Genomic DNA, 24,288 nt, shown 5'->3' with positions numbered 1-24,288 from the left:
GACTCCAGTTCTTCCACCCCATGGCTACCAGGGGTGACACACAAGAGCTGTGTTCCATATGCAAATTCTTATAAGCAGGCCCTAGACAAATTCTGCCTCCTCTCTTAGGATGTTTCCCACACCTGCCCTGCTTTCTTTTTCTGAGAAGCTTCCTTTCTCTCTCTTGCATCCCTCCCTACACTTGGACAAAATTCTCTCAGCATCTCTGCTCTCAGATACACAATACCTCACTTGACCCCACTGCAGAGTCAGAGTCCTTGATGCACCCAGGCAGAATGTCGTCCTCTGGAGCTGCCCATCCAGTAGGGTTCAGCTCAACCCCTTGAAGGCTCTCCTCCAGCCCCTCATGGGCTCCTGTCTAAGCACCAGTTTGAATGCAAACAACATCTGTCTTTCGGGTGCACCTGTTTGCTGACCTCAAAGGCACTCCCCCAGCTCAAGCCAGGACCTGCAGTCTCTGGATGAGTTTACCAGGATTCCCCTCCATTCTTCATGGGTCTCAGACCCAAATGAACATATCAAGGACTGAATATAAGGGATGAAGAGGTGAAGCTGGCCGAGACCAGGTTTACTTTGGTTCGTGTGTTCCACAAACCTCAGAGTGGCAGGCATTTGACCAGACATCTTATACATCGCTGTCCTGGATTCCTCCCAGCCCAGGGCTCTGGGCTTCAGAGGCTTGTTAACTCTCCCAGAATCCCACAGCTGAAAGCAAAATGCCTGGAGTGTGGGGCACAGGGAGGCTCAATGCTATGACCCTGAGGGCACAAAGGCTCCGTCAGCACCAGCTGCCCAGGCAGAGGTGTAATGCCCTGGAACCAAGAGCACTGGCTGCAGCCCCTCCATGCCCAGCCCAGAGGAGCAGACATGGGTCTCCTCTAGCCTACAGTTGATCCGGGAGAGGGAGGGAGGGAGGGGGCTGCAGGCAGCATCATCCACAGGCAGCTGGCATCAGCCAGCAAGGAAAAATGCATTTTAAAAATGGTTTAAGGAAAATCACATTTGGAGTCCCATAATTTCATATGAAAAGAAAAAAAAAAAAACAAGTATGAAAATAAAAGTGGTTCCAAGTTATTTTATTCTGAAATTTTTAATGCCAATGACAACAAAAGAGTTCTTTCACATGAGTCATTTTACAAACAGAAAACATAATTTCCTGAAATGGCATTTCACAGAAGCTTAAAGGAAAGCCCTACAGGAGAGAGATGGGATGCAGCTAACACCATTCACACATAGGGTCCTGCCCACCCTCCTCCCAGCTCTCCCCTCTCACCTGCCCCTGCAATTTTCTCCTCCTCTCTTCATAGTCCCCTCCCATCCTCCCTGCAAGTCTCCTGTCAGCTGTTATTTCCTCCTAAGGGCCTTCCCCGGCCACTCCCCTCATTTTCAGTAAGACCACCCCTATTCACAAAGTCTCAGAAAGCACTGCTCTGTTTCTCCAGGGCACTCGCTGAAACTGCAGCAAGCATTCTGTCTGCATCTCTGCACCAGGTGCTGAGATCTCCCTCCCACTCCCACTCCGGGAGCTGGCAATCGAATTTGGGAGTGAGCTCCATCCTGCATCCATCTCAGTCAGTTGTGCTAAGGAATGCAGAAGCCCAGGAAGCAAGGGGCCCTCAGACAAGACACAGGAGTGTGCCTAGCAATGGATGCAGACAGACCCTGCTAGGCATTTAACAAACACCTAAAGACAGGTCTCTCCCATGGACCTTGTCTGCTGGGTTCATGCTCTGTTCCCCTCCACCTGGTTTGTGGAACTGGGCACACAGTAGATGCTTAATAAGTGATGTTTTCATGGAAGGGAATGAGGCCATTTTGGGGGTATGAGCCAATAGTATAGTTACTGCCTTTGGCTACAAGTTCAAAGCTGAACCCAAAGCTGAAAGGTACCCATTTGGGCCACTGTCATTGAGATCTCACAAAGCACACCCCTGCTCTCATCCTTCAAGTAGACATCAAATCAATAAATCACTCTCTGTCTTTATCTTGACTTTCCTGTGGGCTGTATTCTGCTCTATGTATGACTGGACACTCATCAGTGAATTTCCCTCTGCAAAGCCCCTCTCTGCCTTGGGGTGGTCCATCTCACCTTCTCCCTGGGCCATTTCTAGGGCGCTGGGACCCCATGGGTTTCTCTCTCTGCTCCTTTGCCCAACACCAGCACAGATCACGTGGGAAGGAAGAGCTCAGTTGCCTTCCAGAAGGGGCTCAACTCTTCATTTAACTTATTTAGCAGACATTTCTAAGTTCCTAGCACTATTGTAGTCATCTTCTAAATAATCATTCCATCAAAGCTGGTAACTTCCACTCCTGAGGAGTGAAGCGTGGCTAGAGATAGAATTCCGGACTCCTACCCAAGAAGCAGTGGTGCGTAGGCAGTGACCCGGGGACCTCGGCTGTCAAATGCCCTCATCTGAACCCCCTTCCTTGAGAAGGAGTCAGTTGTTGCAGCATCATTCTGTGCACACAGCTGGAAGAAGCCCCAGAGGCCACTTCTAACAAGATTTCTGCCTCTCTCTCTGTCTAGTCCAGGGCCGGACCGTGTCCACTCCATGAAGATCTCCCAAGCTCTGCCAGCCTGAAACATCCAACACAGGGCCATGTTCCTCCTCCTTCCTGTTCGTTCTCAGGTGTTTTTGCCCATCCCTTACCGGATCCTAGTCCTGAGAAGCCCTGTTTCCACCACTCACCTGTGTGGTACATTATTTCTAAGTCTGCTTCCCTCATAGTCCCAAGTTTGTCTCAGGCTGTCTCTTCTCCCTGCCTACAAGGATGCTCTGCCCCTTGGCTTCTGTCCCCCTACCCACTACCCACTCAGCCTGTCTCCTCCTTGCTGCAGGTCTTCACCTACCTTGCGTAGTTATTTTCAGTTTTGACCTTACACCAAGCCCTTGGACATCAGGGTTTGTAGTTTCTTTCCCCTTCTAGCATCTAGCACAGGATATGGCCTGGACTAGGAGTTCCATGAAGTCTGCAGGAGCAGCTGGGTCTCAGCTGTGTCCTCATACACTCAGCCTGGTGCAAAGGGACCAGGACACCCACTACTGTACAGGACATTCAAGCACATTGGCTAAGTGACAGGCCAGGGAGGGATGTTTAAGGAGGGGCTCTCAGTTTATGTCCAGGGGCAATAGATGCAACCATGCCTGAAATAAGACACTGTCTGCTTGAAAACTCTGTAGCATGCTTATTATCACTCCCTCGTCAAAATATTGACAAAGAAACAAAATAAAATATATCTTACTCATGACCAGGAAAATTGCATAGTTATAGCTCCATGGCCATCTTAATAAAACAATGGAAGAATTAACTAGGGCTTAGAGAAACTTTGAGCAGCAAAGTTGGAGCTGGTGAGACCTTCCCCGCAGTTAGAAGGGGATCTCCACTTCCCAGTGAGTTGCAATCACCACAATTTGCAGAAATGTTTCAAGCAATAAAACAGTTGAATGCTTTTATTTCTCAGTACAAAGCTTCTGTGTAATTATGCCTGTCATTATAGATATTCCACAATGGCACTTGTCTATTACAGTTTGTCGTTGTTTATACACAACCGTATTTGCTCCACTTTATGAAAGACAGGAATAGGAATTTTTGCAGGAAATTTTCCCTACCCATGCTGCTTTTCTTACTGGCTCACTTAGGAGTCTAAACTTTGAGAGCCACCCATTGCACGAAGGGGTCGGGAGGTTTGTGCTCCAGCATGGCCTCCCTTTGAGCTGCACATAACAAACCACTCCACTTCTCGTGGCTCCAGCTTCCTTATCTGCCTTATCTGTAATATTGAAAAATAGCGCCTGCATCACAAGCCGAGTTCCGAGATTGGAATGAGGCAATGAGTGTTAAATTTTTCAGAGCTGTGAAGCTCTGTGAATGTATGACAGGAGCCCAGCCAAAGTCTGCTGTGCAAAGCAATGGATAATCGCAGGATCTCTGAAAAGCCACCTGGACATTTATTTAGCTTTGGCATTAGAAAGGCTTTGCTTCCAGTTCAGGTTTCACAAACCAGCAATTTCTGGTCTTGACCAAAATGACCCTTGGTTTCTTGCAGAATAATTATATCAATCCCAGATATTTGCTGAATATTTACAAAGTTGAATGCATTGTGTAGACTGCCCCATTTAATCCTCACTACAATTTTCAACTACTTTACTCTGAAAGTCAGCACCTTCACCTCCACCCTATTATGACTTAAATTCCTTAACTAGCCATTCTTTGTTTCACCAAATCTGATTTTTTTCTGATCTCCACTGAAATGCAAATGCTTTATGACAGGAGGGTATTAGGGTTCTCCTGCTAAACAAGAGACAACAGGATACACACACCCACACACAATGGTACTTCAGAAAGTTGATGGAAATGTAATTTAAAAATAAGATTATTCTGGTGCAAAAAAATGTAAAAGCTATGCATAGTTTTTTTCAGAATACAGATTTTCTTTTTTCCTGAACTTTTGGAATATCCCTTATATGTGTGTGTTCGCGCGCGTGCACGTGTGTGTATGTGTGTGTGTTTCTCGTATGTTTGTTCTCCTGTCCCAGGCAAATAGGATGCCAAGTGTTGATCTCATGCCCTGCCTTTCTCCCTCAGTCCTCCCTAGACTGGAACACTGGTCCTGAGACTGCAATGTACGTAACATGATCCTGTGTCTGAACCAAAGATTCTGATCTTTGGTCTGGGATGGGGCCTTGGAATCTGTTTTTTTTTTTTTTTTTTTTTTTTGACAGGCAGAGTGGACAGTGAGAGAGAGAGACAGAGAGAAAGGTCTTCCTTTGCCGTTAGTTCACCCTCCAATGGCCGCCATGGCCGGCGCACTGCGCTGATCCGATGGCAGGAGCCAGATGCTTCTCCTGGTCTCCCATGGGGTGCACGACCCAAGCGACTTGGGCCATCCTCCACTGCACTCCCTGGCCACAGCAGAGAGCTGGCCTGGAAGAGGGGCAACCGGGACAGAATCCAGCGCCCCGACTGGGACTAGAACCTGGTGTGCCGGCGCCGCAAGGCGGAGGATTAGCCTACTGAGCCGTGGCGCCGGCCGGAATCTGTATTTTTAACAAGTGTCCAAGCGATCAGAGAAAACACCACAAACCCAATCGCAGGAAGAGGTTTCTTAACCTTGGCTCCCCAGAAGACGCTAGCATAATACTGGCTACTTTTTTACAAAGTGCAATACTTAGGAAGCTGGAAGGAAGGCAAGTGGGCCAACACAAGGATATGGAACTGGGCTGGCTGGCACGTTGCATCCTGCCCAAGTAATTACTCCACCTTCCCCCCTCGTGGTGCTGTCTTCCTACATCCTCACAAGCCACAGGTGCTCTGGGGAACCCCTCTGGAGTACAAGGGGCGGTAACTGAAATCTCCATCGTCAGAATCAAGCCCACAGAATCAAGCCCACAAGCTCCCAGACGGTTTCTGCATGGGCCTCAAGCCAAATCCTGCAGCATCTCATAGCCCCATGACAGCTGGCTGCCCTGTGCTGGAGGTTCCAGGCTCCAGGAGTAGAATCGGGCTGTAAAGTCGATGTGAAGTAGCTGAGTCTAAACAGATGGCCAAGGGACAAAGAACAACAAGCCCAAGAGGACCAGTGGTAGCTCAAAAATCCCAGCTGATATACCCCTGTTTAGATTTTTTTTTTGTGTGTGATTGGCACTTTTCTTTTTTTTAACTTTTATTTAATGAATATAAATTTCCAAAGTACAGTTTATGGATTACAATGGCTCCCCCACCCCATAACTTCCCTCCCACCCGCAACCCTCCCCTTTCCCACTCCCTCTCCCCTTCCATTCACATCAAGATTCTTTTTCGATTCTCTTTATATACAGAAGATCAGTTTAGCATACATTAAGTAAAGATTTCAACAGTTTGCTCCCACACAGAAACATAAAGTGAAGAATACTGTTTGAGTACTAGTTATAGCATTAAATACAATGTACAGCACACTAAGGACAGAGATCCTCCATGAGGAGTAAGTGCACAGTGACTCCTGTTGTTGACTTAACAATTTGACACTCTTGTTTATGGCATCAGTAATCACCCTAGGCTCTTGTCATGAGCTGCCAAGACTATGGAAGCCCCCTGAGTTCACCAACTCTGATCATATTTAGACAAGGCCATGGTCAAAGTGGAAGTTCTCTCCTCCCTTCAGAGAAAGGTACCTCCTTCGTTGATGACCTGTTCTTTCCACTGGGATCTCACTCGCGGAGATCTTTCATTTAGGTTTTTTTTTTTTTTTTCCACCAGAGTGTCTTGGCTTTCCATGCCTGAAATACTCTCATGGGCTTTTCAGCCGGATCCGCATGCCTTAAGGGCTGATTCCGAGGCCAGAGTGTTGTTTAGGACATCTGCCATTCTATGGGTCTGCTGTGTATCTCACTTCCCATGTTGGATCGTCTCCACTTGCAGACAAGGATAAAATGGGGTTTTCAAAGACATATCAGGGGAATTGAACTCTCTTTTGTTTGACTAATGAAATGATGAGCTGGAAGCTCCTCTCCTCTCTTTCCCATGCTCATCTCTCTTTTGGAGAAAACAGACTGGAGAATCACACTTGGAAAACTGACCTGGACCAGACTGGGGGCAGAAGGAAACAAGCCCTGAGCTGCAAATCAGAGGAAGAGGATGTATGCCCCCTTTTCACCTCTTTCCTTGTCATCGTTAGATCCAGAAAGCCCTACAAGGCCACCATGAACTTGCAGGGAAGAGAGCACAGAACAGGCCAGAAAGTTGAATACTGAAGGAGAGGGGGGATGGGGGAGGCAGGTGTTAGCTCAAGCTCAGACTCAGAGGCTTTCTGGTTTTGTAACACAAGCTCTCATAGCTTAAAGCTCCCTCCTTCTCAATGGGGGTGACATCACCCAGGGAAGTGGTGGCAGTGTGATCCCACAAGACCAAAGCAGCTCACGTGAGGCTCCTGGCTCCTCGCCTCTGACCCAAGGTGAGTCCAAAGATGGAAATGATAAGCGAGAGCCTTGGTCCTACCTGGTGGGATAGAAAACAAGGAGAATTTGGGAATCTAGTATGAATCAGCAAAAAAGAGTTTATACTTGGCTTTCATGAGATTGTTGGTATTTATGCTGCTGAAAAGGCAATTATAGGGCATAGGCGGATAAGTTGTTGACGGGGCTTTAAGAATGGTTGCCTCACTTCTGTGGTAACCAATGGCAAAAGCTGCAGAAGTTGCAGGACCACGCTGGGGAGAGATACTAGTCTCCGTGTAGAAAAGCCTAGAGTACTTGACTGGGCTTTCTCAAGTGCTATTTAGACAATGATGAGTGCTAGTCTGAGAAACTGATCCACAGAGCAGTAAGGTTTCAAACCATGGTCTCCCTGCTCTGTAACACATGGTTATGGTCTATGATGTCTTTATCCCTAAGAAATCTCAAAATATTTAAATCACAACAACGGTCTCTTTCTTTACAGATTTATTATTTATTTGAAAGGCAGAATTACGGGGCGGGGGGGGAGAGTCACAGAGAGAGATCTTCCATCCACTGGTACACTTGCCAAATGACCACATTAGCGAGGACTGGACAAGATAGAAGCCAGGATCCAGGAGATTCTTCCAGGTCTCCCATATGGGTGCAGGGGCCCAAGTACTTGATCCATCTTCTGTTGCATTCCCAGGAGAATTAGCAGGGAGCTGGATCAGAAGTGGAGGAGCCAAGACTCAAACTGGTGTCCATATGGGATGTCAGTACTGCAGGCAGAAGCTTAACCTTCTATGCCACAGTGCTAGCACCCAACAACTGTCTCAATAAGGAAAAACGTGGTATGGAATTAAAGAGCTATAGTCTTTTGCTGTTAAAGGTTTTGTTTACAGGGATTTTCAAAGTAATGGTGTTTCTGAGTTGCAAATGCATAGCTCTGCATCAATGTCCTCAGGATACTACAACAGGTGCAGCAGACAGGGTGACTGTCAGCAACAGAGATCTATTCTCCAAGTGCCTGAAATAGGAGTCTGACACCAAGGTGCTCTCCCTGGCACCTCCATGGTGGGATCTTTCCTCACCACTTTCAGCTTTGTAGTCATTCATTTCCTGGCTTGTGAAGCCTGATCCGGTCCCAGCCTCCATCTGTTGCTGCCTAGTCCTCTGGGCCTCTGTGGCTTCACATGGCGTTCTCCCCGGGAATTCTTTCTTACAAGGACAGCAGCCATCTTCAGGAGGACCCACCCTAACAACCTCATCTGCAATGACCCTTTTTCCAAATAAGGTCACATTCTGTTCAACTGGGGTTTTGGATGTCATTGTATCATTCTGAGAGTTAAGTCAATTAATAACAGGCTCAAAAAAAAAAAAAAATCATCAGAAAACCCAGCCTTAATTATGCCCAGATTTTGCTCCTGAGTTTTTCTTCCCCATCAACACCATCAGAGTCGTTATCACTTTGCTTCCACACATTCTCATCCCTTTGACGCCCATTGTTATGATGTGCCAGGCTCAAAGATAACCAAATAAAGCAGCAGTGTTTCAAACCCCAACAGTTTCAGCTTCCCCAATGCCTCAGAACTGATGCCACTTCCCAAATGAAATTCTGTTCCATAGGCTTTCACACACCTGTGATGAAAGTCGTGTCCCCTGATTAACTGATGACAATAAGCATTCAATCTCTAGCAGGCAATCTTTCAGTATAGACCTTCATCTAAGACCTGGCATTAGTTGAGAAGTCTAATTTTTTCTTTCCCATCTGCCATCTACAAAGCTGAACAAGCACTGTTCCAAGAGCTAGAAATGGTATGAACCACACAGAGAAAGCCCAGGCCTTAGAATGGGGGGTGGAGGGTGGGGATATCATTTACTGGGCATTGCCTAAAACCTCCATTACAATATGGCACCTGGTGGATGTTCGAGGGGTGTGTCTGCGGCTGCTGCAGTTAAGCCATGTAAGATCGGCCCACTGGCAGGGATAGGTCTGCTTTGGTTCTAGACACGTGGACAGTGCATGATCCCTATACTTTGCTTAAGATGCCCCTGTGCGTGGTCCACCCACGCCTGCATGACCTTTTCGATGATTGGCTCCCCTACTGCGCATGTCTTTTGTAAGCCTTATAAGCCTGCACAATTCCTCAATAAAGTAGTTCCTGCTTCGACAGAACTCACCCATCAACCTTACCTTTCCCGTTTGCCTTATTGGGGAGTGCTTGTACTGTTCCCTGCTGGTCAGGGGCCAGTCTCAGGCTTAAGACCCCAACAATCATTCCTGTGTTAATATTCACTGGACACCTACTATGTTCCTGAGGATTTCCTACTTGGTAGATTTCAGGATAGACACATTCTCTCCCTTGTGCAGTATGCATTTCAATACATAGCCTTGTTCTTTCCTTATAGTTCCTTAGAATTCTGTTCTACACACTGCACATTTTTTAAGCATCTTCCTGAGATCCTAGCCATAACCTGTCTGCTATAAAACATCTTTAGGGTTTCTGATGTGCAAATATGATTACAGGGGTGACACACCCGTCCTGTCTCTTAACAACCCCAGAATTGCAGACTGTTTCCCATAGAAGGGCAGCAGCAAGCAGCAAGCAGTCTGAAGGACTCCAGCATCAGAATCTGGGTCACAGGATCACCCACTGCTGTCTGTAAGCCCAGTACTGACTTTCAACTTCACTGTCTCCTCCTTTGAAAGAGGGAAATGTAATAGTGCAAGGACAAGGGATCTGAAGGGTCAAGACCAGTGGTTGTCCTTGCTCAGTGTTGCACTGCTGCAGGGGCCAGGCAAGAATGATCAGCTAACATATTTGAGTCTCAAAAGTTATGCCAGGCCGGCGCCGTGGCTCACTTGGCTAATCCTCCACCTGCGGCGCCGGCACCTCGGGTAATAGTCCCGGTTGCTCCTCTATCCAGTCCAGCTCTCTGCTGTGGCCCAGAAGGGCAGTGGAGGATGGCCCAAGTGCTTGGGCCCTGCACCCGCATGGGAGACCAGGAGGAAGCACCTGGCTCCTGGTTTCAGATTGGAACAGCGCCGGCCGTAGCAGCCATTTGTGGAGTGAACCAATGGAAGGAAGACCTTTCTCTCTGTCTCTCACTGTCTATAACTCTGTCTCTCTCTCTCACTGTCTAACTCTGCCTGGCAAAAAAAAAAAAAAAAAAAAAAAAAAATTTGTAAGTGACTCTACTTACACACAAAAAAGTTCTTACTTTTTCTATTTACCTTAAAGAGAGGAAAGCAGTTTTGGTTTCCTTTTCCTTCTTCCTCAGAAAGAATCAAAGCAGAAAGAGAAAGGTTAAAAGTCCTGTCCTTCCCTAAAGCCAAAGTCCAGTCCCAGTGTTGGCACTACTTTTGACCTCCTCGGCCTCCATTCCTGTGGTGAGAATCCTCTGCTGCCCCACCTACAGACTGTTCATCCCACGTGCTGATACAGAGCCCCACAAGGGATGGCTCGGCCATGTTCCGTGCTGTTTTCCTTTCCCTTAATCTGATTTTGTCTCGCAGACCTCAATTCAAAGAATGTGAGGACAGATGGTGTGGGGCCATTTGCCCTGCCAATTTAGTGACCCTGGCAAGGATGCAGCTCCTGCGTGTAGAAGGAGTGGTTTTGCCCACATGGTTTAAAAATATTACAGTGTTTTTAACCTCGGGGGAAAGTTTTTGGCGAAAAACCACAGTAGATTTATTTTCTGGTGGATGATGTCACATCTCTAGCCAGATTTCTCTAAACAAGGCTCTGCTTCAGATACATAGTTCACTGCGGCTGCCATGTAAATGCAGAATCATGAAGCATGGTGCTAGAGAGCTGAAGGAGATTTGGTCTAAGATTCTAGAACCTGTTCTCTGCCTTGGTTCTGCCCCCAGTTCATCATGAGGATTCTTTCATTAGGATTCTTTCTCATTTAAAACCAAGAGGTTTAGATTATAGGCAATTCAGTTTAACTACACTACATGATGCAACATGGTTCCTTAGTATTTCAATGGATTCCAAAATGATAAATTACTGCAGCTACCCTCAAAAAGTTTATAACTGATGTTGACATTTATACCCCCCCCCGAAGCTCATCCTGTCCATTGGGAACCTCTCTTGGGGTTCCCTCTCCTTGGAAATACCTTCCCTATGTAGCTATACCTGGATAGGTCCTTCTCATTACTCAGACCTCAGCTGAAATGCAGAGATGCAAACTTAAATAGATTTAAAGAGATCACTTTAAATAGAGTCCCACCCTATATACCCCAGGCCACTCTCAAGCCCATTATGCTGCATTGTTCTTTCATGGCCCTGCACTGTATCCCACATATTTATAGGTCACTAGCACTGCACCAGCACAGTAGCCATGGTAAGGCAGAGCCTCAGGTGCTATGCAGCCCTCATGGTGCCAAGACCTGAGAGGGAGACAGTGGTGGATAAATAAACCCAGCACCAGTATTGTGAGAATGTTACAGTTCTGATTCTATTTTTTTTCTTTTTAAAATTTCTTTTTAATTTGAAAGACAGAGTAGGTTCACTTCCCAAATGCCTGCAATGGCAAAAGGCTCAAAGCTGGGAGCCAAGAACTCCACTGTGGAATCTAGGTCCCCATTATAGGTGACAGGAACCTAATTACCTGGGCCATCCTGACTACCCTATAAAGTCTGCATTAGCAGGAAACTGGAGCCAGGAGCAGGAGACAAGAATTGAACCCAGGGACTCTAGGTAGGACATGGACATCTTAAACACCAGGCCTAACACTCACCCGTGATTCTGCTTTTCCAACCATGTAGCAGCAATAATGATACCAACACAGAGGTATTACTATAACTATTAAACTGTGCCTTTATGCAAAGTACCTGGAATGACTACAGCATAAGCTGAGGTCTTAATTAATGTTAGCTCCTGAAAACTTTCTGGAGAAAAGTGCTCTGAACCCAGCAATGAATTTGAAATTAATGCATATTTATTAGTTGGTAAACCCCCATCCTATTTGTGACTGAAGAATTGGGGGAGTCGAAGGACCCTGAGGCAGGGATTGTAGGGAAGAACCCTTATCACCTGTGTCTCTGCAGTTTCCCAAGAACTTAGATACGAATACAGCAAAACGAGGTTAGGAAATAAATGCAAAAGTCAGGAACAATTTATGTCTAGAATGATTCCCAGCAACTTGTGGGTTATCCCTTTGACCCCTGCATCTACCCCACACAGGTTCCTCTCTCCTGTGGGATCCTTGGTTCAGGATGGCTAGGCCAGGGAAGGGAGCAAGGACTCCCTAAGATCCTGGCCAGAGAGGCATTTGAATTTGAATGCCAGCTGTGTTATTGTGTAGAGGGGCTGGCATTGTAGCATAGTGGGTAAAGCAGCCACCTGCAACACCAGCATCCCATATGGGAGCCAGTTTGAGTACAGGCTGCTCCACTTCTGATCCAACTCCCTGATAATGGCCTGGGAAAAGCAGAGAGTGTTTGGGCCCATGCCACCCACGTGGGAGATCCAGATGAAGCTCCTGGCTCCTGGCTTCAGTCTGGTCATCTGGGGAGTGAACCAGAGGATGGAAAATCAATCTCTCTCTGTCTCTCCCTTTCTCTCTTAAACTCCTTCAAAATAAATAAACATTTTCCTAAACAAAAACTGCTCAACTGGCTCCACAGCCCCCGTTGAATTTCAGACATGCTGAAATTCAACAAGACGGGACTTAAGCTCACACAAAGAGACTCTTTTCAAGTGTCAGGTGATGTGAAGGTGAGAGCCCAGCTCACTGGGGAGATTCACAATGTGCTTCCAGAAGGAGCCAGAATGAGAGCTGAGAAGAGAACGGGCAATGAGAGTGAGCTGAGTCCTCCTCTGGGTCCCAGAGTCACGCTGCCTGAGGCATCAATATGAACAGGTGCCAAACTGTAAGAAATCAGAAACACTGTTGCTAATTAACCCAGGCTTCCACACAGGACATCTCCGAGAATTTGTTTAAAAAAAAAAAAAAAAAAAAACACAGATTTGGACCCATGTGGAGTGCTGTTGAGGACACAGCACTCTACCAGGAATTCATAGCAAACAACACATCTTTCCGTGATGTGTTGGGCGGTCTCTTTCGTGTTTGGGGGTATGGATGTGTAAAGTGCATGGTGCAGCCCCAGACCTTGACCTCGGTCTGCCAACAGCTGTCTGACAGGAGTCTGAACTTGGCAGCCAGCAGCAGCCAAAAGGAAGTAACCAAACATCACATGGTGTCGGGATGTCCCAGAACCAGTGATTTCTTTTAACACCTAACTCTGTCTTGTTCAAAAAAAAAATGCAAAAGAAAATAGTAAGAAAGGGATAAGCTGAGATAAGGTTTTGCCATCTTCTCTCTCCCCCTGAACACTTCCTCATGTCAGAGCGAAGAAGTGAATGAAGAATCAGACCTGTACAGCACAGAACATTTACCCTTAGCAAATCCATTTCTCTGGTGGGAACTCAGTGACACCTACTACACAGGACTCCTCAGTACTGTGGTTTTCCCTCTCCTATGAGTCTATGATTGTTTCAAAATTATAAGGTTAAAAACAATAAAATAGGTAACAAGCTGTAGGCCTAGCAGTAAAACGCCCACATCCCACATCACAGTTCTTGGGTTCAATTTCCAGATCCAGCTCCTGCTTCCTGCTAATGCAGCCCCTCGGAGGCAGTGGTGAAGGTGCAATAATCAGGTTCACGCCACAGATGTGGATTACACTCCCTGGCTCTGCCCTCCGCCTTCCCCGGCTGAGCTGTTGCAGGCATGTGGGGACGCAAACCAGAGGATGGGAGGGATGGCAGCAGGCATGTCTTGCTCTCTCTTTCTCTCTCTCTATTTCCTTGTCTTCCTTTCAAATAAATAAAGATTATCTTTAAAAAAAAAAAAAGCTTTTAAATTGCAGATTCAAATGTCAGTTCCCCTTGTGCGCACTAAAATTGTAGCCAATATTACAAAGACATATTTAAAGATGTCCTGTTTGAACTGGTTCCAGATTGTTACCATATGTGCTGTGCCTGTATTTTCTTATCTACTTGTATTTGCAGGATAATTTTATCACTTCATCGACTTAATGCTGGGAGGTGAGTTATATCACATTCAGCTTTAAAGACGAGAAAGGAGAGAACCGGGTTTAGATAACTCGCCTCAAGTCTTTCAATTTGTGGAGCTGGGCAGGATTTTAACTAATTTTAACTCCTATGCCTGCCAACCCCGCGGCTGAGCCTCCAGGCAGCCCATGAAGGAGCCAGTGAAAGCTCTCTTTCCCATTCACCCCTGTATCCGTGGTCCTACTTGAGCATAACCGGCCCTTGAAAGCCCTGTGTTTTTCTTGTTTTTCACCCTTCTTCCTGTAATTCTTCCATGTGTTCTTTCCAAGCACTTTCTGTTTTCAGTGAATTAGCCCCAAAATGAAAACTCCACAAACTCATAAACCAAGCATTAGCATGGAAATGTCCTGTGCAGGGGGAGGGGGCAGTGGGACGTGCACAGGACATATCAGAGTGCCTGGGTTCAAGTCTGGCTCTGCTCTTCATTCCAACTTCCTGCTAATTTACACCCTCAGAGCAGAGGTGATGTCTCAAGTAGCTGTATACCTGCCATCTACCTGGGAGACTCAGACTGAGTTCTTAGCTCTTGTCTTCAACCTGGCCCAGGTTGTCTCTTCTTTCTGTGTCTTTCTTTCTCTGCTTCACTGACTTTCAAATTAATAAAATAAAAACTGGAAAAAAATTTAAAAGAAATGTCTTAATTTGGACACACATGCAGCTCTACATACCTCACACATCCTTATTCACAGAGGGGACCCATCATCTATCCATCACTCATATGTCTGGTGGCCCCATACTCTGCCTCAGTGGCATTGTGAGGAGAGCCTGGGAAAAATCAAGCCAGCTGATGTTACTTACATGTCTGGCCCAGTGATGGCGAATAATTTAATCCCAACACAGTCCATCCTCATAAAGAACATCATTGGCATGTTGCATATGGCACCCAATCCACTGCCCAAAGGTAGACAGTCTCCCAGTGATCCATCTGGGTCACTGAAAACTAGTTGTCAAGACTCAATAATTTCTGGATTTTTGCAGTGTGTCCTACTGCAACTCAGGGCCCATGGATCCAGCAGACGTTGCAGGGGAGTCATGAAAGAGACGGGGCAAAAGGCAAGGACCCATCAATCAATCAACACGGTGTGAATCTCTCACCAAGTGGGAGATGAACATGAGCCATCAATCTAGCTGAGTAACGTAAGACTGAGGAAAGAATGGAAGAGGAACATGTGGGCAGGGGGGCTGGATGACTGGCCTCAGAGTCTCTCCCTCCAGCTGCCATGCCATGCTAACCCTTGCTCTCCGCATCACAGTAACTCTTCCTCCATTAAGTTCCTCAGTGTCCTGTGCCTTCTCTCCCACCCAAGCATTCACACAAGACCTCTTCAAGTTCAGTCCTGATGCCGCCTCTGCTTCTTCTCTCCTCCCCTGCTTCCTCCTTTCTCCTGCTTCCTTCTTTCCTTCTATGTCTTTTCCCTTTGGCCCCTTCTGTCTGTCCTCCAACTCTCTCCCCTCCCCCCATTCTTTTCCCCTTTCAGTATAGCAAAGACCTCATCACAAAGACCTCACCTCTCAAATCACCTCCTTGAGGAAGTCATTCCTGCCTCTTACATACTTTAGGGCCATCGTTACTCCTGTCCCAGAGCATACAACATCCTGCTCATTATTTCCTGCTCAATATCTCCCCACCCCATAAGATTCTAACCTCCATGAGAGCAGGGACAAGATCTGTCTTCTTCAGCCCTGTATCCCCCATCAAGTCCAGAGCTAGAAAATAAGTAGGTAAGGGAGATCAGTAACTGTCTGGGAAATGGCTGAATTAGGTCTAATTCGCTGCATTCATTACAAGTTGTAATCTTTATGTATTTGTGAAGTTCATAAATTTATTTTCACTTTCTTCAGACTGAAAGCTCCGTGAGGACAAGGGTTAGGTCTTTTACCTCATTAGATTTTTCAGTACGCAGCAGAATTTTTGAGACATAATACTATTCAATATATAATGAATAGATATAAAAAAATCATATCAACATTACCCATACTATTAACTACTTTCTCATTATTACAATCTAGTTTTAATTCTCGCAGGGTTCTCACATCAACAAACAAGTTCTCATTACAGTCTAGCCACTGATTTCATGTGAACATGGGTTTTAGATTTTTTAATAAGGTCCACAATAATTCACTCTCTGTATCCACTCTTTGGGTAATCTTCTTCCACATTCACTCGGGGTAGAAGAAACCATGTGATTTTCCTCAGTCCATAGGCCCTTAGCAAACAGGATTCAGCAGAGACCTGTGTGCAGGCTGACCTGTTAGGGCTTTCTCTCTTTTGCTATCCTGGAAGCCTGAGCCCATCTTGTAAGTGAGCTTAGGAAACTCTGCTGCTGATAAGAAACTGTGTGGACAAGAACTGAGACATCGGACTGACTTCCCAACAATCAGCAGACATATAAACATGATAATCTTAGATGACCCAGCTACCCACCAATGCAGTTCCAACCTGAAAACCAGGCCTTGCTTTAGGTTGAATTATGCTAAAACCCTAAGCCCCAGGACCTCAGAATGTGATCTTTTGTAGAGGCAGGATTCGACAGAGGTAATCAAAGCATAAGAGGTCATTCAGGTAGACTTTAATCAATAGGACTCGTGTCCTTATAAATGACAAATTGGACACAGACACAAGGACAAGACCATGTGGAAGTGAAGACAGCCAAGGAGAGAGGCTTGGAACAGATCATTCCATACCAGCCCTCAGAGGGAACCAGCTCTGTTGACATCTTGATTTTGGACTGCTGGCCTTCAGGACAGTGAGCCCATACATTTATGTTGTTTTAGCAACTCAGTGTGGTACTTTTCATGGAAACCCTAGCAGATCCAGGCCAGAAAGATTGACCAAGCAACCCATATAACAGTGGATTATATAGAATGGTTGTTGTTTAAGTCCCTAACACAGCAAAAGGAAATTGGTAAAGTGGGTAAATTACTTGGCTCTCTGTAGGATTCAGTTTTTACAATTACAAAATGGGATTAAAATTATTTTCCTCACATGGTAATTAGGAAGATTAAGTAGGATAATACTTGCAAGCTGCTTAGCGCAATGCCTGGCCATAATTAACATTCGATGAGTGCTTATGTTAGTGTTACCTTTGGGGCACACATTAAATCAAAACCAGAGTTATTTACTCAAGAAAACATAAATGTCTACCTTTGAATTTATCTTCAGTAATGCTGCAGATTATTTTGGGATCTAGTATCAATTTATATAACACCAATGTGTAAGGTGTGCAGAAGGGGACATTGGACGCTCAAATGGGTCAAGGGTATCATAGAAAGAAATTAAAATACACAGGAACCCCACCCCATCCACTGTTTTGCTTTCCTCAAGTTCAGTTACCCATGGGCTTCCTTGATCTAAAAATATCAGAAAAATTCCAGAAGTCACTCTTAAGTTCCAAATTGCATACCACTCTGAGCTCACATCATCCCATTTGGGAACTGAAGCACTTTGTTGTCCAGTGTATCCATGCCATATATGCTCCCCATCCATCAATCACTTTGCAGCCATTGGTTAGCACATGAACAGATGATGAGAGATCAGGCTGCTGTGCTCAGTAACCCTTATTCTACTGAGTGACCCCAAAGCACAAGAAGAGTGATGTAGGCAACTTGGATTTGCCAAGGAGAAGTCATAAAGTACTTTCTTTAAGTGCAAATGTAAAAGCTCTGGACTCAAGAAAAGAACATACACTGAGGATGAATGAAGGAATCTTCTAGCTGTGAGATTATGAAGAAGGGAAAAGAAACGAGTGCCGTTGTGCTGTGATTCCTCACACAGTAAAAATCACAGCCATGGTGCACGGAAAGTGCCTAGTGACGATGGAAAAGGCATTAAATTATGGGGTTTGATGCTATCTCTGGTTTCAGGCATCCACTGGGGGGTCTGGACTATATCCTCTGCAGATATGGGTGGCTACTGTATTAAGCACTTAATAATATGGCACAACATTGTCAGATGCCTTTATTTGCAATGTTTCTCTTCACTTCTCAGAATAGTTCTAAAAAGCAAATATTACCATCCCTCCATAACAGATGTGGAAACTAATTGAGAAAGAAATAGCAACTGCCCCAAATCCCAATACTGAATACAGCAAGACTCAGAGCTAGCTTGTGTCATCCCAGCCTCTCTCTGTAATGCCTAAAGAGTTTGGTCCATGGGTCTTTGGTGGTCTTGGGAAGCACAAGATACTCAGTGTCCAGCAGATACATTGGAAGGTGTCCGCGTGCAGGACTGCAGTCTCCTACAGCTTCATTTCTGCATTGCACCTCAAGAACAGAAGAGGAAGTCCTGCTTGCTCACGGGTCATGCGCCCGCCATCCGGGTCTGTGGCTGCCTTTCACAGGAAACCAAGCCTAAAACGGACCCAGGAGGAGGCTCCTGCTAAACGACACTGCTCAGCATCGAGCACAACTCAGCCCATGCCCACAGATCATCTGCAGATCTCAGTGATGCCATTGCAAGCACCCTCACAGGAGCCGAACATCTCAGCCCTGAGCCCTGGACACCCTCCACACGCTTCAGGTAAACTGAGCAGGCCAGCTCCCTCATGGTCACCTCCCTCTCACAGTCATCTCCCTCTCATAGATGATCATGGGGGTGGGGGAGCATACCGAGCAAAAAGGGTGACAGGTCATTATATTCTTGGAACTGTATCTATTATCCATAGTGAATCTGTTATTTGTATTAATATCACATTTATATGAGAATTCTGTTGTGGCGATTTATGCATTTACTGTGACCCTGAGAATCTAATATATTAATTTATTCCTTTAAATAAAAAAATTTGAAAAGGGTATTTCTAACATGGGATGCTGTACCTTCTGCACCACTCCCGGTGGACAAAACAAATGCCAGCATCATGAATTCCAGTCTTAAAGATCCCTTCATTCTACTGGGAGACGAAGTTGAGATGCCTACTCATCAAAAATTGAAAGACTCAGTGTTTCAGTCTCTGTGTGTTGGAGCTTGGACCTGCTGACTGCTACTGAAATACAAAGGCCAGGCCGGTCGCTGGCTTTCTTGGCTGGTCTTCGTTAGGACGGACCCCTAGAAAGGCAGCCTAATTCAAAGCAGGTCATTGTGGCGACAGGTTAACTCCTGGAGCCTGTGGAAAAACATTGTTAAGTTTTCTGAATTCATGCGGATTCTTTCGCTTTGGTGTGGCAGAGGTTGGCCTTTGGAGTCAGGCAGGCATCCTTCCCTCATGAGGTGAGAAGCCCAAGAGTGAGAGAAAGTTGAGATGAGATGCTTGCAATCTGCCAAGAGGTGCCTTGTCCAGGTTTTTTCTTGGAGAGAACAAAGAACAAATTGGAATGAGACAGAAAAGACACACATTTCATCGAAGTAGACACACTGATTTTAAAGATATTAGCATGATGGAACTTTGCCAATTACCTATTTTACGATTTCTTCACTGATGCTACTTCTCTGTCTCTTGCTATCCATCCTGTGGCATGCCCACCACCATCTCCACCTGGTGCTGTTCCACTGGGTCCCCATGGGCCACCAAAGCCAGAGGGCATATTCATTGCACAGATCAGGTAGATAATGGTAGGCCTGGCTAATTGGAGGCCAACCAGAGAGGTGACAAAGCTTCAGAAATCCTCTGAGGAGCCTCAGATAAAATATGCCCTAGAGAAGCTTGAAAGGCAACTGGCATTCATTTAGTGCCAGCTCTTGCCAGCCAGTCTATGTATGCATTAACTCACTTAATCTTCACAGCCAACCTTGGGAGTCAGTTATGATCTTCCCTGGCTTACAGATGAAGGATTCCAGTGGTCTAAGGAACATACGCAAGGTCGTGCAGGCAGTTCTGTGAGTTAAAGAATTCAGATCTGAACTGATTGACTGATGTGAACAGGAGCCGGGCTCATGCAGTCTGTCTGCATCAGTCCCTGGAATGGGCTGTGACACCAGCCACCTTCTTGGAAGCATGCCTCTTGCTTCTCTCTAGGGAGTTCCCCCAGATGACTCCATGAACAAGATCATTTTAAAACCAAAGGTAATAACATTTTCTTCTGTCTGTCTTGCTCAGGCCTGAGCATCAGGGAATCTCACTGCTTTCTCACTTTGCTGCAAGATAGGTGCTGTCTTGGAAATGGGATAGGATTTGCTTTCACTTGGAACTTGGAGCAGGCATGTTACCTTATCTCTGATCCTGAATTCCTGCATCTCTCTAATGCAGCAAGATCAGACAAGATCACTATTGACAATTATGTAGTTTCAGTAATATATTTATATGAAGTGAAATATGGCATGCACCTGACCCTCAGTATGTTTTCAACAAATATTAACTTCTTTCTTCATGACTTCCATTTCATCACCCCAAACCAGCACTGAGCTTATTTACAAAATATGCCCACAATCACCATAGAATTTATTAAGACCTATAAAGGTATGAATGTTTTATTTTAGTAATCACAGTCAAGAATATTACTATTTTGTAGTTGCATAGCCTTGTACAATCCATATAGCCATTGGATACATGTTTTTTTTTTAAGTTTTTTTTTTATTTATTTGTTTGAGAGGTAGAGTTACAGACAGTGAGAGGGAGAGACAGAAAAGTATTCCTTCCGTTGGTTCAGCCCCAGATGGCCGCAACGGCCGCAGCTGTACCCATTCGAAGCCAGCTTCTTCCTGGTCTCCCATGCGGGTGCAGGGGCCCAAGGACTTGGGCCATCTTCTACTGCTTTCCCAGGCAATAGCAGAGAGCTGGATTGGAAAAGGGGCAGCCAGGACTAGAAATGGCACCCATATAGGATGCCAGCACTGCAGGCGGAGGATTATTAACCTAGTGTGCCACGGCGCTGGCCCCAGATACATGTTTTCTTATCTAATGACCTTAACTACTTCATGAAGTAGCTTGGACACATATTTGATCAACATGTTGAGATGGGAAGAGAAGGGCTTTGAGACCAGTGAGAACTGCATATGAATCTAGTGTGGCTTACCCATGTGTCTCTGGGTAAGTGACTTAACATTTCTGGCCTTCAATTAGCTGTTATTGATGTTTTGTCATATGAAACTGGGTATAATAACACACTTTGTGAGTTGTTATGGGAGTACGTGTGTTCATACTGCCTCTGTCAGAGAATTAACACTTGCCAACTGGATAAATGGCAGCAGCAGTGTTGAGCCCAAGGTCTCATCATGAACAGATGAGCTAGATCTAGAAGTATCCTTTTTGAATACTATTACTTAAATCAGATATATCCCCTTCATAAGAACTGTCAAGGTCTACCAAGATTGGAAATGTGCATAGCTTCTCCCAGTGATATCTAACCTTCTGTGCTAAGAGGTAGAATGCTCAAAGGGGTTGAATTATTAAACACAGATATAAGTTCTTGGATATAAATTGTACTTAAGATGCTTAACAGATTGAAACAAAAGGTCCAATGGTTTTCCTAAGTAAGTTATCAATAAAACTCTGAAGTATCAGGTTAGATATCACCAACTGTATAGTAACATGAAATACATAATTGTGGAAAAGATACAACTGATTTTTGTGCTTATTTTTAAAAATTTTTATTTATATAAATAGATCATATTTCATGTATCTCATAGGTACAATTCTAAGAGACAACCATAACGCCCTCCCTCTCCCTTTTCCTCCCTGCATACCCCTCCTTCCTCCCTTCCTCCCTTCCTTCCTTCCTCCCTCTTTTCCTTCCTTCCTCCCTTCCTCCTTTCCTTCTTTCCTTCCTTCCTTCCTTCCTTTTTTCCTTTAAATTTTACAAAAGCATAATTTCAGTCCACTTTATAGTCACAGGCTTAATGCACCCCTAACCATAATATTCAACAAGTTAAAAAAATAGAAAGACCAAAGGTCCATAGGAGTATAAATAAAGCTAAAAACAATCAAATCTCAAGATGCCTGCTTCATTCCTATACTAATAGTACATGTCAGATAAAACATGATATTTTTCTTTGGGGAATGGCTTGTTTTACTAAGCATAATCATTTCTAGTTGCATCCACTTTACTCCAAAAGACAGGATTTCATTCTTTTTATGGCTGAGTAGTATTCCATAGAGTATATATACCCCATTGTCTTTATCCAGTCATCAGCTGATGGACATCTGGGCTGACTTCTTAGCTATTGTGTGTTGAGTTGCAATAAACATCAGGCTAGAGATGACTCTTTCATATGCTGATTTCATTTTGTTTGGGTAAATTTCCAGCAATGGGATGGCTGGATCATATGGTAGTTTTATTTGCAGATATCTCAGGAATCTCCATAATATTTTCCATAATGTTGTACTAGTTTATATTCCCAAAAGTAGTGGATTAGGGTATCTTTTTTCCCCACATCCTCACCAACATTTTTTTTTATTTTGGATGATAGCTATTTTATTGTTGATTCTTTTGTAGGCAAAATATCTTAAAAGCCATAACTATGATTATTCTGCTTAATCTTAATCAGGACCCTCAGATACTAATGACTTGTAGATTGTCATTTGAGAATCTGCTACATGTCAGACAATGAAGACTTTACTGTCTCTCATCATTTTATTATACCTTTATAGAAGAGGATCCTGTGGTCCAGAGAGACTGAACGTGTTGTCTATTTCACACAGTGAATAAGAGTATTAACCAGAAATGAGACCCAGGTCTACTGAGTCTCACACTCCTGCTTTTTGCCCTGTGCCCATCAAGGAAGCACTGAATGCCCAGGGTCATGGTCAGATTTTATTTTTCATTATAAATTGATAAATTATAGTTATATATATTTATGGTATATACAATGATTTTATGACTTATGGATATAATGAGTAATAATTAAATCAAGCTAATGAAGACATCTATCACCTTAACTACTTGCCTTTTTTGGTAAGAACATTTGAATTGACTCTCTCAGTCATCTTGAGTGCATAATACATTATATTTACCATATTCATTATTCTGTGCCAAATATCTGAGAAAATAAAACTTAGGAGATGGCCATTCGGAGCAGTGGTTAAGACACTGCTTGGAACACCCACATCCTGTATCAGAGAGCTTGGGTTTGAGTACAAGCTCCAATTCCAGTTTCAGCTTCCTGTCAGTGGGCACCCTGGTAGGCAGCGAGTGATGGCTCAAGCACTTGGGTCCCTGCCACCTGTGTGGGAAACCCAGATGTTGTTCTAGTCTCCTGGATTGGGCCTGCCAGCCGCAGCTGTTGCATGCATTTTCAATGAACCAGCAGGTGGGAGATCTTTGTTCTCTCTCTCTCTCTCTCTCTCTCTCTCTCTCTCTCTCTCTCTCTCCCCCCCCCTTCCCCCCCCCTCTCTCCCTCTCTCTCCCTCTCTCTCCCTCTCTCTCCCTCTCTCTCTCCCTCTTACTTTCAACTGAAATGGAAACAAATAGAGAAAAACTTAAAAGAAAGATAAAGCTTGGTCTCCTGGCTAATTGAGTCTTTGAACCCTTTGTCACTTTCTTTCAAACGAATCAACAGCATTTTAGGACTCCCAGATAGACAATAACCATTAGTGAAATGTATGTGGGAGGTTTTTTATTTTTTTAATTTTTATTTTGTTGGTGATGTTAATTGAAACACTGCTTCCCAGACACCCAAGAATGAGAAGTAGATTCCATTCTGTTTAACTGGCAATGTTAACAGCTGCTTGCCCTGTATGCTGGGATGAGCCAGAGGGCCCGGACACACAGAAAATTCAGGATCTGTGTGTATGGGTCACAGCCTTCAACTGTGGCAGGTTCTCTGCTGAACTTAGTGTGGGGTAAGATGAAGGCTGGCTGGTGGCCCAGGGCCCCACTCTGAGGGGGCCGACCAGCTTTGCAGGTGGAGATGGCTCATTTTGTCCAAGGCACAAAGAGCTGAGGAGTCCCAGTGGCTGTCCCATTCTGGCATTCTGGCCCATTCACCCATCCTCTGGGCCTGGTTCAAACATAGTCATGTGCCAAGTTCAGGTGACCAGCATGCTCCCTCCTAGCAGATTACAGTGGGGAGCCAGCTTGGCAAGCATCGAGTCGGAGCTGTGGACGAGCAGCTGCTGGGCTTGCTGGGCTGTGGATAGCACCCTGGGAGCAATGTCTGCCCCCTGAAGGTTTACAGATACTGACAGGCTAGTCGCCCTCAGTCGTGGACAAGCACAGGGATCTCCTGGCCAGCTCCACTCTCTGGGAATTCCACATGGAATGCTCCATGCTCTTCCCATCTTAGACTCCCGCCTCCATGCCTAAGTTCTTCCCACTACACCACAACACACCACCCTCACTCCACACACTGAGGGAAGTGCAGCCCAGTTTTAACCTTAGAAGGATGATTTTAGGTGAGGTGCTTGGCCTCTCAA

At 45.2% G+C, this 24,288-nt stretch overlaps 1 protein-coding gene across 1 annotated transcript in view; it reads left to right on the top strand.

Annotated features, from left to right (window-relative positions):
* The first annotated feature begins 18,236 nt into the window (after positions 1-18,236).
* Positions 18,237-24,288, top strand: part of CLNK (cytokine dependent hematopoietic cell linker) — a 181,269-nt gene continuing 175,217 nt past the window's right edge. The window contains exon 1 of the mRNA XM_070069585.1: positions 18,237-18,521. The gene's annotated coding sequence lies outside the window, so the exon portion shown is untranslated. The remainder of the gene's footprint in view (positions 18,522-24,288) is intronic.

Source organism: Oryctolagus cuniculus, chromosome 2 (assembly GCF_964237555.1).
Source record: "Oryctolagus cuniculus chromosome 2, mOryCun1.1, whole genome shotgun sequence".
Lineage (NCBI taxonomy): Eukaryota > Metazoa > Chordata > Mammalia > Lagomorpha > Leporidae > Oryctolagus > Oryctolagus cuniculus.
Note: the sequence above shows the minus strand (reverse complement) of the source record. Positions and strands in the feature narration are given on the sequence as shown.